The 15,761-nt window shown below is 38.4% G+C and overlaps 1 protein-coding gene across 3 annotated transcripts in view; it reads right to left on the bottom strand.

Moving 5' to 3' along the window:
* ZC3H8 (zinc finger CCCH-type containing 8) overlaps window positions 1-15,761 on the bottom strand; it is a 65,932-nt gene that overhangs the window by 23,710 nt on the left and 26,461 nt on the right. Inside the window, exons 9-10 of one of the 3 annotated variants that reach the window (XR_010021672.1) lie at window positions 15,470-15,621; window positions 13,930-14,444 (exon numbers count right to left, since the gene is read on the bottom strand). The exons of 1 other annotated variant lie outside the window; for it this stretch is intronic. The gene's annotated coding sequence lies outside the window, so the exon portion shown is untranslated. Of the gene's footprint in view, window positions 1-13,929; window positions 14,445-15,469; window positions 15,622-15,761 lie in introns of those variants that run through there. One more of the 3 variants, XM_063078508.1, reaches the window with a different exon arrangement.

Genomic DNA, 15,761 nt, shown 5'->3' with positions numbered 1-15,761 from the left:
ACAAATGCTGGCAAGTATGTGGAGAAAAAGAAACTCTCCTACAATGCTGGTAGGACTGTAACTTGATACAGCCACTGTGGAAAACAGTATGGAGTTTCCTCAGAGAACTAAAAATATATCTACCCTATGATCCAACTACCTCACTACTGTGTATATACCCAAAGGAAGTGAAATCAATATATCAAAAAGACACTTGCACTCCCATGTTCGTCGCAGTATTATTCACAATAGCCAAGAGATGGAATCAACCTACACGTCCATCAATGGGTGAATGGATTAAAAAAAAAAGCTGGGATATATATGAAACGGAATATTACTCAGCTATTTAAAAAAATGATACCCTATCATTTGCAGCAACATGGATGGAACTGGAAACTATCATAGTAAGTGAAGTCAGGAACAAAAAGACAAATACCACATGATATCACTCATGTGGAAGCTTAAAAAAAAAAAAGTGGTTCTCATAGAGAGTAGAATAATGGTTACCAGAGGCAGGGGGGCAGGGGAGGAGGGAAGTGGTAGACTAATGGGTACAAAATTATGCTATCTACCCTAAGTGAATCAATGTGCAGTATATGCATGTACTGAAACAACACACTAGACCCCACAAATATGCACAAGTAAATGTTAAAATATTTTGAATTAAAAAAAAAGTTCCTCTGTTGTCTTAAGTCCTGGAGATTTTAGAGTTGTTTATTACTCCAGCATAACTATCTTGACTGATTCAGGGCAGAAAGGAAAAAAATAAAATGAGAGAATCCCTTCATCATTGATGAGATAATGCTATGGAGTTATAAACATAGAAAGCCCCCACACTCATGTATACACTATAGAGCTAACTTTGTCTTCTTTTTGTAGATAGCCCTTAATGATTAAGATTGTATCAAAAGCAGCTGTCCATCACACTTGAGGGCCCTTCATCCTGTCTTGCTCGATACATCTCTCAAAGATATCATCAAAGAACCAAAACCAGGTGAGACCCTGGCACAGATAATATCTGGAAGCAGCTATCCGTCACACTTGAAGACTCTACATCCTGCCTCCCCGACACATTTTCCTATATGAACCCCAGCATTCAGTCGATTGGAGAGGCAGTTGGGACTTTACCCACTGTCTCCCAGTTGACGTCTTCTAAAATAAAAATCATTTTCTGTAAGTTCTAGCTGGCAGGTGTGATTGGGTATCCTATAGCCACACAGGTCAGAGATTACCCTGATTAAGTCAGCCTTTTACATGTTGGCTGATGGTGAAGGGGAATCCTATGGGCCTCATTCATTACCAGAGTGAGGGGTGGAATGCATTTAGCTCTCTATACTTGCTTCATCTTAAAAAAATTTTTTTTAATTAAATTTTTTTTTTATTTGTTAAATTGCAAAACTTGAGCTAGAATGATATATCTCAAAGGTTAGAGTAATCAGGCTGGCTTCATCACTGGCTTGGATGTGCAGTGGCAGGGGCAGGGCTCAGGCCCATGGCCCCCATCTCTCAGGACCCCTGGGCAGGCGTGGGGCTGGCTCCATTGCTGGCCAGTGGCAGGGGCAGGGCTGAGGCCCACCAGGCCAGCAACACAGCTGGCCCAACACCCACCTGGTAGAAAGGTTAAGGGTGAACTAATGGGGACAAAACTATGCTATCTACCCTAAGTGAATCATTGTACAGGATATGCATGCATTGAAACACACTGTACACCACAAAAATAAATATAAATAAAACGGAATTTAATTAAAATAATTAATTATTTTTTTAAAAAAGATTAGAGTAGCCTTCCCAGCATAATGGAAGAGTTTGAGAAGATCCTTGAGCCCCACCTCTATCCCACTCTCTTGCCTTGGGAACATAATAGGCCTTGTGTTGTGAGTAGAATTGTGTCCCCCCAAAAGATATGTTCAAGTCCTAACATACAGTACCTCTGAATGTGACCTTATCTGAAAATAGGGTCCTTGCAGATTTAATTGTTGAAATGAGGTCATGCTGGATTAGGATGAGCCCTTAATCCAATGATTGGTGTCCTTAAGAGAAGACAGAGACACAGACACACACATTGGAAAACAAGATGAGGGCAGAGATTGGAATTATGCTGTCACAGCCAAGGAACACCAAGGACTGCTGGCAATCACAAATAGCTCGGAAGAGGCAAGGAAGGATCACCCCTTACAGCATGGCCTGCAGACACATTGATTTCAGACTTCTAGCCTCCAGAACTGAGAGAATAAATTTCTGTGGTTTTAAGCAACTCAGTTTGTGGCACTTTGTTACAGCAGCCCTAGGAAACTAACATATTTAGTATGCCAACCTCCCCTCCAAACATCAGCTGAGGGTCAGTCACCTCACCTCACTAGGGGAGGGCTCATCCCCATCCCAGAGAACATGAACAGGCACCAACTGCCAACCAGACACTTACTTCTTCCCAAAGCCCACATCCTAGCCCAGCCATCCTTTTCTTTGCCAATAATCTTGACTTTATTGGTGTAATTGCTGCTAAATTTAGAACCAGAGAGGAAGGCCATTTTGCAATAAATGTGGAGTCATGCTGGGACATTTAGGAGGCTGATTTTCAAATATTGTGATCTTTTTTGTTTTTCTGAAAGAGAAGTTGGCTAATTTTATAACTAGTAATGACATAATTCTACTTACTTCAGCAGTAAAAGCTGAAACAAAGGGCTCAGTCAGCATTTTTAATAAAGAGATTCATTGATTCCAGAGTTAGAAAGGAATTTAGACTCTTAAACCCAATCTTGGATTAGCTGCAAACAAAATCAAAGCCATTCTCTCCTCAAGATTAGTAGGATCAAAAACAGCCCCCTCCCCACCCCTCCTTCCCCACACCCCCAGTCTCCCACCTCTCTAGCGATGTTCCTGAAGCAAAAGACGATGTGGCTCCTGCTCCCTGCTATGGTCTGAATGTTTGTGACCCTCCCCCCGCCATTCATATGTTGAAATCTAATCACCGAAGTGATGGTATTAGAACGTAGGGTTTTGGGGAGGTCATGAAGGCTGAGCCCTCATGAATGGGATTAGTGCCCTTATAAAAAGAGACCCTGGAGAGCTACCTTGCCCCTTCTACCATGTGGGGACACAGTGAGATGGCACCATGTATGAACCAGGACACAGGCTGTTTTAGTCAGTTTCTGTTGCTTTTAATAGAATACCTGAAACTGGGTAATTTACGAAGAAATGAAACTTATTTCTTAAAGTTTCGGAGGCTGGGAAGCTCAAAGCCCAGAGAACACATCTGGTGAGGGCCTTTTTCTTGGTAGTGACTCTCCACAGCAATGCAGGGTATCACATGGTGAGAATGGGCTGAGCAAGAATGAGCTAACCTCACTGGCTCTCCTTTTAAAGCCATCAGAACCATGCCCATGACCACTCATTAAACCATCAATGGATTAATCCATGCAACATGGGCACAGTCCTCCCAATCTAATCACCTCTAAAAGGCCCCACCTTTCAATTACCATAATAGGATTTCTCACCTCTTAACACTGTTACAATGGAGATTAAGTTTCCAATACATGAACGTTTGGAGGACACATTTAACCCACAGCAACAGGCCCTCATCAGACACAGAATCTGCCAGTTCTTTCATCTTGGACTTCCCCACCTCTGAAACTGTGAGAAATAAATTTCTGTTGTTTATTTTTTAAAAATTTTATTATTATTCTTTATATTTTTAAAATTTTTATTTAATTTTTTTGGCAGTTGGCTGGTACAGGGATCTGAACCCTTGACCTTGGTGTTTATCAGCACCATGCTCTCCCAAGTGAGTTAACTGGCCATCCCAAATTTCTGTTGTTCATAAGCCACCCAGTTTATGCTATTTTGTTAGAACAGCCCAAATGGAGTAAGATACCCACCCCCTCTGTAAAGCCATGGAAGCCTCCCTCCTCTATGGTCTACTAGTGAATGCGTCATGCTAACAAAACTCCCATCAGGCTCTCTCCTTTTATTAACTTCACGTGACATTACAGAACAGGTGAAGGACTGTGTGGGTTCCATCCACATGCTGATTAAAGTCAGGTTCTGCCCTAAGAACCAGAATGCATGGCCCACATTTCCTTTTTAGCCTCTTAGGCAAATAGAAGGAAAAGGCAATTTTTAATCTAGATCAAAAGTGAGTCAAAAGGCAAATGGGCAGGAATTCCACAGAAATTCCTCCCAGATCAGGGTCTTTCCCATATCTGTGAAATTGCCCCGGCTGTCTCAGCTGGCATCCCCACGTGCAACTCTCTCCTTCTCGACTCTGGTGGGAGACAACTGTCAGGTGAGCAGGGTCATTTCATCCCTCTATCTCTCTCGTTTGCCACACTTTCCCCGTGATAGAGTGAAAAACTGACCTGCTGGCAGCAAGACTGCTGGGGAGAACTGAGAATTGAAACAGAAAACACAACTTTTCAAAATGAGTTGTGCGAGGACTCATAAAACCCATAAAACGCATCCATTCAGAACACGAACACCACAAACCATCCAAACATAAACTCTCCACAAACCATCTAAACATAAACTCTCCTAACATCCGCTCACCCACAGCCAGCCAAAGACAAGACCATTAACTCTTCCAGCAACTCTCTCTAGTTTACAAAATCTAACTCATTCCTCCCACGTCCATCCCATGACTTCTTTGGTCTCAAACACACTGTTACTTTAACTCCCTCCTGTTGAGTTTCACCCAGTTCCCCCCATATGCAATCTCTCTTGATGCAGCAAATAATAAACCTGACTTTTTAAACTATTAGGGGGTTTCTGGTGCTGCCTGAATATCTCTTAGATCTCCCCATTTTTTCCAGGGAACCCCCTCCCCTACCTTGCCTTTCTAGGCCTCAGACCAATGCCTGCACATGCCATTTAATGTCAACGGCATTTTTTTCCCTTCTTTCTTTTTCCTGGTTCAGATTTAGCTGTAGGGTGCATCCCAAAGAACAGAGCCCTCCAGAACTCCTAGCAGTCCAGAGTGGCAGGGGCCAGGGGAGGCTGGGCAGGTTTCTGTTTCCTAAGGGGCCGCTCACATCATCTCCCCAGCTTGGGGAGAACACAGAACCCTTCACAGCAGCACAAGGACAGGCATTCAGTCTCTGAGACAATAAGCAATTCACAGCAACCAGGCTTTCCTTCTTCATGGACTGAAATTACTATTTCATGTGCATTTGGCTGAAATAAGGAGCATTTCTGTTGATTCCAGGTTTACCTAATTGAGTTCAGCTACACGAGGAAGTTTAAATTGGCTTGCAGTACACGGGCACACGGGAGGCTGAAAAGAGCTGGTGTGTCAGAAGATACGGGGCTGAATCACAAATTTGTTCAGGAAGTCCAAGATTAGAGCCCAGTTTGTATTATCATATAACAAATATTCCTGCCAAGCAACACATCGAGGCAAATAAATTTAAAATATTTTTGCATAGGCTACAGCTGGGATATAAAGCTTATATTTATTTAAGACTTATGGGAATGGTAAATAAGACCATGTCAGTGGAATCTCTTAAAAAGGTATTTTAAAAACTTGGAGCAATGGAGCATGGTGTTATAACACCAAGGTCAAGAGTCTGGAACCCTGTACGAGCCAGCAGCCAAAATAAAATAAAAAAATAAAAATCGAAGCAATGAGTAAAGGTCCCTAATATTCACAAAAAAGCTTCCTGCCAAAAGTCATGTGCACTTTATCTGGTAACTGTTTACTGTCTTGTTCCTCTGGGTGCAAATGCATTCCCCAGGGAGATGAGTCCCTGGACACGTCAGGCAAGGAAAGGGGATTTTGAAATTAAAGTACTAGAAGATGGCACATGTTCGGTCTTCACACCAGTCATAAATATATATAAACACACACAATATTTATATTTAACATATATATTCTATTTATACATATTTCCATATATATATTTTTTTCTATTTATATATATACATATACAAACTCTCCTTGACTTACAATGGGGTTACATTCTGATAAACTCATCATTAAGTTGAAAATATCATAAGTCAAAATGCACTTACTATACCTAGCCTACTGAACATCACAGTTTAACCTAGTAGTCCACCTTAAACATGCTCAGAACACTTAATTATCCTACAGTTGGGTAAAATCACCTAACACAAAGCCTATTTTATAATAAAGTATTGAATATCTCCTGTAATTCACTGAATACTGTACTGAAGTACAGTTTATACTGAATGTGTATTGCTTTCACACCATGATAAAGTCAAAAATTGTAAGTCAGGAACTGTCAGTATATGAAATATATTTAGAATACGTATATATATTTCTAAAGTGCAGACTTTTTTTTAAAAGAAGGTATCGTGATGTCAAACAATGCTTAAAAGTAAACCAGGGTTTCTACTTCTGGAATGACAGAGTAAGGATCTTCAAAAATCCACTCTTCCACAAAAGGCATGAGAACACCGGCAAAAACAGTCAAACTCAACTTTTTCAGAACTCTGGAAATTACTAAAGGCTTGTGACGATTTGAAGAAAACTTATTCAAGCAAAACAGCTGAATCTTCGTGAAATGCCTCATGGCATTTTAATTTCCCCTAATCTCACTCTCCTCTCTCCAGCTCCATAGTAGTCTTGAAACCAAAAGCCCTGCAACCTTATTAACTGTGAAAACCAGTACCTAGTAGTCCACTGGAGTGGGTAGACCAGGTTTAGAGTTCCTCAAAAACCCCATCCCCCCAAAATTGTCACTATTTGATCTGACAGCTCACTGAAAAGCTACATTCTCAGAGCCTTTCTTCATTTGACCAGACTCAAGAGCTTACTCTCTGTGAACAGCCCTACTGGCAGGTCATTTGTCAAAGACAATCAGCAGCAATTATTTAACATTGCAACTTCCTGAGGTGGTATTACCAGTAGGAGCCGACAAGAGGCTTACATAAAATTGATATCACTTCACCAATATCACACTGTCTTGATTACCATGGCTTTTAGTAATATAATAGACCCTGGTAGTGTGAGTCTTCCAAATTTACTCCTTTAAAAAAAAAAAAAAAAATTGTTTTGGCTGTTCCTAGTTCCTTTGCATTTCCATATGTTTTAGAATGAGCTTGCTATATTTACAAAAAAAAAATTCTGTTGGGATTTTTATTGAAGTTGTGTTTAATCTAGATCAATTTGGAGGGAACTGGCATCTCCCCAGTATTAAGATTTTGTACAATTGGTGTTTCTTCTTTAGATTTTGGTAGAATTTGCCAATGAAACTGGGTCTGGAGATTACTTTTGTGGAAAATTTTAAACCATGAATTAAATGTCTTCAATAATTATAAGGACTAATTCAGGTTATTTATTTCCTTTTATGAGTTTTGGTCATTTGTAGTTTTAGAAGAGGCATATTTTGTCTGGAGTCTCAAATTTGTGTGCACATAGCTGTTTGCAGTATTTTATTACCCCTTTAATTTCTTACAAGATTTCTGGTGATATCCCCTTTTGTCAATCCTGATACTGGCACATTGTTGTCTTTTTTTCTTTATCATCATGTCCAGGGGTTTATCAATTTTATTGACATATACAGAGAACCAGCTTTTGTTTTCATTGATTTTCTCTATTACTTTTATGTTTTAAATTTCATTGGCTTCTATTTTTTATTTCCTTTATTCATCTTGCTTTTGGTTTATTTTGCTATACTTTTTCTAGTTCCTAATCTATTTTAGATTACTGATTATCTTCTTTTCTAATATAAGCATTCAGTGCAATATATTTTCCTTCAAATACTGCTTTTGATGCATCTTACGAATCTTGATAAACTGTATTTTCATTTGTTTCCAAATATTTTCCAATTCCCTTGAGACTTATTTAATAGAAGTGTGTTTTCAAATTTTTCAATGTTTAGTATTTTTCTATTATCTTTCCCTTATTGACTTTTAATCTAACTCCATTAAGGTCAGAGAACATACTTCAATGATTTAAATTTTAAATTTGTCAAGGTTTATGAACCAGGAGATATGGTTCATCTTGGTGAATGTTCCAAGATCACTTGAAAAGAATGCATATTTTACTCGTTTGTGGAGTGTTCAATAAATGTCACTCAGACCAAATTAATTGATTTGTTGTTCAGTTTTTCTATATCCTTGTTCTATTAGTTATAGATTACTGAGAAGAGCGTTGAAATTTCCAACTATATTTGTGAATTTGTCTATTTCTCCTTTCAGTTCCATCAGTTTTTGCTTCACATGCTTTGAAGCATTGTTAGATGCATACACATTGTGGACTGTAATGTCTTAATGAATCACCTTTTATCATTATGCAATGACTCATCTTTTATAATTGTCTTTGTTCTGAAGTCTATTATTAACATAGCTTTTTCATTTTTTTTTTTTTTTTGCTGTTTTGTTTAGTGTTTGCATGGTTTATCTTTTCCCATTCTCTTAATTTTCACCAACATGAGTTTACTGTAGACAGCATATAGTTGGATCATTTAAAAAAATTCATCCTGACAATCTTTTTGTGTAAAGGCAGAGAGTAAATATTTTAGGCTTTGCAGGCCATACAGTCTCTGTAGCACCAACTAAATTCTGCTGTTGAAGTGTGAAAGCAGTCATAGACAATATGTAAACAAATGGCATAGATGTGTTCCAATAAAACTTTATTTACAAAAATACATGGTGGACTGTATTTGGCTCTTGGGCCATAGTTTAGGTCATTTACATATGATGTAGTTATCAAGTTTGGATTTAGGCATACATTTTATTATTTGTATTCTGTTTGATGCCTCTACTTCTTCATTCTTGTTTCACTAGCCATTTTTTTCTCATCCTCATGTCCTCAGACTCTTAATTTTGGAGTACGCTATGGTTCAGTACTGCATCACTTCTCTCCTTCTTGCTCTTTATATATATACAAACATATGCAACGAGGGGTCTTCAAAAAGTTCATGGTAAGATTCATATTATCTTTTAATTCCATTTACCATGAAGTTTTTGAAGTGCCCATGTGTAAATATAAATATTATATGTATATAAAATCTCTACTAACTTTCCAGATAATCTTATAGAATCTGATGGTTTTAAATATCATCTACATGCTGATGATTTCCAAATTTGTATTTCCAGCCAAGAATTCTTGAAACAAATCATATTTTAAAAAGTGATAATTTCAAATACCTCTGACAACTGGGGATCATTTCATTTGTAATAATTTGTGTATATTGCTAGTCCTAAGTATCCAAATTAATCCTCTGAACTTATCTTGAGTGAATGGCTGACCCCAAAAAAGGTTAAGATTATGTAGCATTTGATTTGGACAATTCCCCTACTCTCCAAGATCTCTTTTGGTTCCCTTAAAAATGCATATTTAACAAATCACATTGAATAGTTCTTTAAAATTTTCAGTGTTCCAGCATTCATTATCTCATCTGAATCTCACATCAAGACTGTATTGTATTTTAGCTCCATTTTCCTAATGAAGAAACTAAGTTTCAGGGAGGTTTACTGTCAAATGTCATACAGCTTATAAGTGAAGGGGATGGGATTCAAACTCAAGACTTCTTAATTCACACACTGTGCTCTTTCTGCTAGAATAGTCTACTTCTCCCACTAACCCCCTTTATCTGCACATCTAGCCACTTCCCTGGAGGTGCTTTGGTATGAAGAATGCTTTGGAACTTCTGAGTCTGGCAGACTTGGACTCAAATCTCTGCTCAATCATTTATTTGGTGAATTACTCTGGAAAAAGTTCCTCAACCATTTTAGCTTTCTAGTGTGAAATGGCAGTATCATCATCTACCTCATAGGCTTACTTTGACAATCAGAAATTATACATATGAAGAAATGTACCATAAACTTAAGGAGTGAAAAAATAATTTAATAGGCCCAGGAATCTGGGTGTCCCCAGAACAAGGAAGGGGAGACAGGGACACAGTGGTCCTGAGCAGGGTGTCAGAACCTGACAATGTTAAGAGGGTAATCAAGTGTGGGGAATCATCAGAGCCTGAGCAGGGCAAGGATGATGGAGTTAGACCAAAAATCAAGTCACAAAAGGAAGGTAGCAATCTGACCAGGGTGCAGGAACCTCAGATGGTGAGCAGGGGTCTCCCCACAGAATGGCAGGCAGCCTGACAAGAGTGTTAGAGCCCAGGCAGAGCGAGGAAGGCATCTGCATAGAAGAGTGGCTCAGAAGAGGGTATCAGAGCTGAAAGAGGATGAAGAAGACATCTGCGCAGGAGGTCAGTCTGGCCTAGGGTGTTGGAGGCTGAGGGGAAAGCAAGACAAAGACAGCATCCATTGGAGGTGGAGCTGGAGCCCCAAGTGGAATGAGAGATGTTGAGGTGGGAGTAGTGATGGTGGCAGCCTGGCACAGGGTGTCGGAGTGTGGGCAGGCTGGCAGATTCATGTGTCTGGTGAGGGTCTGCTTCCTGGTTCACAGTCAGCCATCTTCTTGCTGTGTCCTCACATGATGAAAAGGAGAGCAAGCTCCCTGGGGCCTATTTTATAAGGGCACTAATCCATTCATGAGTGCTCCACCCTCATGACCTAATCACCTCCCAAAGGCCCCACTCCTTAGTACCACCACATGGGGGTGAGGATTTCAACATAGAAATTGGGGGTGGGGAGGGGACACAAACATTCAGTGCACAACACTTTCTTATACCTGTTTCTTAAGAGTTTGGTGAGGGGGAGTAATAAGGACTATGGATAGAAAAGTGTAGGTTTGATTCTTGGTTCACTTTTATTTTAGTTTACCTTTGACTGCAGGTAGCAGAGAACCCAAATCAAAATGGCATAAGCAGTAAAGAAGATAATACTATTTCAAGTGGCATGACATGAAATCTGAAGGCTGGGTACCTCCTCTCTAAGGTTGGTTAATTCCATGGCTCAGTTGTGATCAAGGACCCATCTTCTTTGCAACTCCCTCCCGTCATCTTCAGCTGGTTAGCTAGCTCCCAATGGGGTCTTAAGTCAGCTGCATCACAGTTCCAGGTTATATTTAGACTCGGAAATGTCCTGCCTCCTCCTTATGTATCTCAAGAGGAAAGGTAACTTTCCCAGAAGTACACCAGAGGGCATGTATTCATATTTCAAGCTTAAATCAACTACTGACAATGACACTTGCATTATTTGCTGAGACCAGTGGTTCAACCTTGGCTACATCTTAGAACAAGCTGGGAGCTACTGAAAATCTCACGTCTACACCAAAGGCAAAACAAAACAAAACAAAATCAACAATTTCTGGGATGGGATCAAGGGATGAGTATTTTTGAAAAAAGGCTCCCAGGTGATTCCAATGTGAGGTCAAGGTTGAGAACCATAGCTTTAGACTCCTGTTGATACAACCCTTAGGGCTGGGACCAGGGCACACCATCCACAAAGCACAGATGATTCCACAGAGGGGGATGCAGAACCTAGCCAAAACTGAAATTCCATTAGGAAGGGGAGCAAACATATATAATGGTACACAACTAACAACATAAGCTATGGAGACCCAGCGCAGGTAATGCCTTCTTATAGACACGGTTTCCACTTTTATTATTACTATAACTATTACTATGCAAATGCTTAAACTGAGATATTCTGATCTCACCAAAACCCAAATGTGGTATTTGTGCTTCTAATTGACAGTAGGAGCCCCATACTCTTTAGGCCACATCACCATATCACCTTTGACCTCAACAAGCAACAAGCTCAGAAGAAATCTTTGAATGTAACCCCCCAATGGTTATGCTTATCAGAAACTAGTCAGTGAACTGAGACAATTATGCTGGAAGTCAGGAAACCTAATAAGATAGGGGACAATCTTTCAACATCTTTTGGTCTTAATTCCTTAAATTCTATAATTGGATTAGGTCAAAAAACCAAAAACTATGTACTTGACCTATATTATCTTACCAAATGACAAAGTCTTACTGTTATGTGGCTTTTGGTAACCAACCACAAAAAAGAGGCATAAGAAAACTTTTACACAGAATTTTAGAGATGAGAGTTTTGTCTATTCTCTTCAGTGATTTCCATAATGAAGACCCACATAAGAACTGCTTTTGTGAAATTATTATTAGCAGAGGTTTTGTATCCCACCTCCTTTCTGAAAATGAGAGGTTAAGCAGCTGATTACTTCGTTCTTTTTGTTTTGCTCCAAAAAAGATCAGAGATAAATTTCATATAGCCATAATAACCATGCTGGCCAAATGACATGTAAATCCATGTACAGCTTTTCCCATACAACTTTCTTACCTACATTTCCCCTGGTCTGAATTTTTTAAACTATGGTTTTATTATACATGTACTTGCTTGGAGCTGCATAAAACGTCAGTGAGATTTACCTCACAGGAGGGAACAAAGGGGAGGCAGAGGGAGCGGAGAGAAGTAGGAGCTAAAAGCTTGGTATACCTGAGATGGCCAGACTACAGAGCACTTTGAAAATCAGGATGACAAATGGATCTTGATTTGGGCTACTATACAGTGTAGGTGCGGCTGAAGTAGTGCTCTGGGAAATCTGCTCTAAATGAGGGAACTGTAGAGAAGAAAGTAAAGAACAGAGGCAGGTGATCAGTGGAAGGTGCTGCAATAACCCAGGTACGAGAGACCCACAGCTAATGGCTGCTTTAGGTGCACAGGGCACATTCAAGAGAATAACACGTTAAGAGATTTCACTGACATAGATATGCTCCCCTCCTCAAAATAAATCAGCTGTAAAATACGAGATTTTTAAACTTCTGTATTTGACTTCTATGTCCCTCAAACTTCTGCATGCCTTGGGTCTTTTAAGTTTACTGCCTTGGGAATATATGAATTGTTTTTTTCTCTTATACATACACTTTACATATAAACATTTCTACTTCAGAAGTATTAAACTATAATGAGGTAATATTAGGAAATAAATTGTTAGACTGCCATGTAAGATTAATTATAAGTATTTACAGGGCTCATGAAAATTTTAAAAAAGTAAATGATCCTATTTATTCCCTTTCTATGCAGTGGATCACATTATCTACCTCATATGGTTGTTAGGAGGCTTAAATAAGAAAGGTAAACAGTGTAAAATAAAATAGCATAGTACTTGGCACATGGTAAGTGTGCACTAAGGTGAGCTTATTGTTCATGTTGGCCAATGTTAGCTTACGTACAGGTTTGTCATAAAATTTACTTTCAAGTGTGAGCTACGACAGGATCTTGAATTCCTTAATTATATATGATCTCTAAAGAAATATCTATTCTATGGGTAATATAACCTCTCCCTTGCACAATTTCATTAAATTGTCAAATGTTTTTGAACAGACCCTTTAAAGTGCCAACTCAGCATCTCTCCTCTGTGATTTCCTCTGAGCAGCTTCTAGTGAGCTGCCTTGCCCTCCCCCTAGACACAGCTGGGGAGTGGAGCATCCAACCTCGCAGACAGCAACAGGGCACTGAGAGATGACTCACTCTCGGCTCACGGTCTTTTGCTTCTAAGGGCCCAGGATCTAACCTGTTTCCTCTTTTCTTAGGAAAAAAAGTCTGATAAACTTTTGCTTGGAGTATATGCAGTTCCCTTTCTTGATTTAGCAGGATTAGGTTACTACCAAAATAACTTTGACTCATATTTTCAAACAGGACTTTGCTAAGAAGTGTCACTAGCTTTGGTGTACTCAATATGTATAGCAACTTAGTGATGCTGTTACTTTTACTAGCAATAAAACAACATATTATGATAGTTTCAGTTTCATAGAATTTGTCTAATAATAATCAGTACTACTATATAAAAGTGCATATTTAGAATCTCATTATTATTTGTACCTAGAAAATTCTGTATTTGAATATTGTATTAAAGACATCATCACTCTCCTAAAATTTATATTTTACATAAGTGTAGAATCTGACTAGTTTATGAACCAATGAGAAAGATAAATATTCTTATATTTTAACAACAGAAAAGTTAAGAATTCCAAGTTTAGAAATAGTATATCAAAAGATATTGCTCTACTTTATAATAGTAAGAAGCTGGAAACAACTTAGATGACCAATAACATAAAACTATTTTTAAAAAATTATAGAACCATATTTATTTTAAGACATAAAATGGAACTGTAAGCAACCACTAAAAATGTTATGAAAGTACTGAATGACATGAAGAGATCTAACTCTGCTTTTAAAGTCCATTTATCACCCCAATGTCTTCATAGCAGTTCTCTCTCCTCAAACCTCCTACACCTTTTCACCCATCTTCACTCAGCCTACCCTTGCTTATTTTATTGAGAAAACTCAATCACCAGAAAAGACTTCTGCAATTTACTACCACAACATATACCCACCAACCAGCATCTCTGCCACATATGCTCTTCTCCCTTTTCAATGGTTGGAACATCTCAGTGAAGACCAACCCCTTCGCTTACACACCAGATCCCATCCCTCTGAGCCATCCATTAGAGAAGATGCACCTCGTCACAAGACACAAGGGGGTGCTTTAAATGAGGACTCTTGTAAACTACTCCAAATCACCAGTCTTGAACAGTCTTGAACAGGCATAGGCATAAGCACTCTTCTATATAAAGCTACAGAAGAAAACAGAGAACAAAAACACAACAGCTTGTAAAAATTACCAACTTAGCTGCCTGTATTCCCTCCTTGCCCGCTCCCCCTGGAAAAAACATGCAACGGAAGAAAACTGTAACACAAAAATTCAAACTGAATTAAATACCCCTCTTTGAGAAAATGAAAGAACACTTTAAATTGAAATTCAAAAACTAAAGACTAGAACTGAACAAAAAATGGAAATAAAAAAACAAATGTGGGCTGACCTCAGAAATAATACAAGAAAAAGAAAAAACAATAATATCAAAAATGAAGGCTGGCTGGTTAGCTCAGTTGGTTAGAGTGTAGTGTTATAACACCACCATCAAGGGTTTGGATCCCTGTACTGGTCAGCCTCCACAAAAAAAAAAAAAAAAAAAAAAGAAGACTATACTACAAGAAAGAATAGATTTAAATGGAAACATAATGAGTTATTGGGCAAAGGCAGAAAAGGAACAAAAAGAATAAAAATAAGATAAAATAAAATTTAATAAAGAGCAAAGAAAACACATTTTAGAGAGGAAAAATATACAAATGTAACACAGTAACTGTAAAATGACAGAAACTAAACCAAATGTTCAGTCATATCAATAAATGTGAATGGGCTTTAATTCACTTAACAAAAGAAAAAGATTTTTCGTTTAGCTCACAGAGCAAAATCCCACCGTGAATATTACATGGCAAATGGATTTGTATCCCCACACCAGCCAGCTGCCAAAAACCAAAAAACAAAAACAACAACAAAAAAGCAAACTGAAACAAATTTTAAGTTACACTGTAGATTCTGAAACCACATCAATTAACTATTTGTACTATTACATTAAAATCCATTAGTCTATATGGTAGGTTGGATGGATGTTTTACCCATGCATAATTTTATAACATAATGTATTACTTGGAAAATATTAAGTAATTTATGCAGATCTTACAAATGTTTTATTATACAGTGTTTAAAAAACCACATTCTTTATTGTTACCTTTCTTTGATATCACCAGCTAATCTTACCAGAAAAGTCTTTAGGTATAGAAAAGCTTTCAAGCTCACAGAGGCAGATCAAATGTTCTGAAATGATCATTTTCACTCAAAAGCTTGAATTTTATCATTGATAACAAATTTTTTCAGCTGTCTTTCCTGAAGTGACAGAGTCACTCATTCATCTGTGAAAAGATGAAAAAGGTCTGCCAAACATCCATCTCTGAAAGAAACCAGTTTGCCACTCAGTTGCTCTTTCAAGTAAAAATATTATTCACGAAAAAACAGCTAATTCAGCTTGAAGCTCAGATAACAGCACAAGTGC

Source organism: Cynocephalus volans, chromosome 14, assembly GCF_027409185.1.
Source record: "Cynocephalus volans isolate mCynVol1 chromosome 14, mCynVol1.pri, whole genome shotgun sequence".
Lineage (NCBI taxonomy): Eukaryota > Metazoa > Chordata > Mammalia > Dermoptera > Cynocephalidae > Cynocephalus > Cynocephalus volans.
The sequence above is the reverse complement of the archived record's forward strand: the minus strand, read 5'-3'. Positions and strand labels throughout refer to the sequence as shown.